This window comes from Rhagoletis pomonella, unplaced genomic scaffold (assembly GCF_013731165.1).
Source record: "Rhagoletis pomonella isolate Grant_MI unplaced genomic scaffold, Rhpom_1.0 Rhpom_scaffold_00002, whole genome shotgun sequence".
NCBI classification, from domain to species: Eukaryota; Metazoa; Arthropoda; class Insecta; order Diptera; family Tephritidae; genus Rhagoletis; species Rhagoletis pomonella.
The window spans coordinates 56,754,404-56,755,737 of record NW_023458556.1 but is presented as its reverse complement, the minus strand read 5'-3'; positions in this window follow the sequence as shown (position 1 = coordinate 56,755,737).

Sequence of the window (1,334 nt, the reverse complement as noted above, 5' to 3'; positions counted from 1 at the left end):
ATAATTTCGTCTTGGATGACATTCTCTTGTACTAGTGGAGAGACAAATATATCCAATCAGCTGTTCAATCAACACCACCTTGTATTGATGCGCCTTGGTCAAACTCGTACAAATTTAAGATGTCGTTTCCCCCGGCGTTTAGTCGTTCCAAATGTGTTTCCAGCATTACAAAATATTGCCCGGTGAAATATGCAACATTTTACCGGGTGTCTTCACATGCTTGCAAATCTCGCACGCTTGTTTTTCTCGCAAGCGAAACGGCTCGTTTACATTAGACAATGCTGTCAAGGCAATAAAGAAATCTGTATTAGTTGTCGAAAAAGCTGATAATTGTCTCCGTGGTGTAGGTGTCCTGACAATAGTTATGAAAATTCATTTTGAGTAAAATGTCGGACGTGAGCTTTGTATTATAATACGCATTTCGCGCGAGCTATTTAAGCTAAAAACTAAAAAATAATAAAGAAGAGACAAAATTGAAACATACACGTCAGCGTCTCTTGTGTTATTTAATTTTAGTTCTTTTGTTATGAATTTCTCTTCTTTCTTGCACAAGACGTTAATTGACGTTATTGTCTGATTTACTGTGTTGAAAATAATCAATCCAGGGATTAAGGCAATTGGAAAAGTATGCATGCATTAGTGAAAAAGACGAACGTTCGAGCTTTTCAGGCCAAATTTGTATTTTCCATGCGTCGTCACGCAAGCGAGATTTTCCAGCAAGTGAAGACTGCCGGTTACGGTGCTTACATGAGGCGACTTTACGGTATTACTCCCCGATTCTAACAAAGTCATAAAACTCAGCGCATCACTACTGTGCTAAGTCAGCTTTCAGACACGTCAAATCTTGCTTTCAAGTCTGCGCTTTCCATGGCGAAGGAGGTGAGAAGAGAGGGGAAGAGTACAGATAGCTCCGTACCGTCAATTCAATTGCAAGTTTTCTTGTCTCTTTGGATGTTTTCGTTGGTTCCTATTTAATGAACCAAGAACTTCAATTCAATAAAAGTTGACGCGTATGGAAGAAAATAGAAAACAAAAAAGAGAATGCGAAAAAATTGCTTTCAAGAATTTACGTGTCTGAAAGGGGAGTAATTTCGATAGGTTTTGGTTGGTCGTGGTAGGAAATTTTGGTAGGAAAAAAAGGTGTTCATGGCAACACTGGTTTGAAACCGGCACCTTTTTAATTGAGCTACGGATGTCAGTGGCGAAAATACATCGATGTTTTTCTTTGATTCCATGATATGAAATGTACATAGATATTTTTCTGCTCTGACGGCTTTGTTCTTTTAAATTATGACACACAATTGAGCGAAAGGTTACATATGTAAATAAATGTT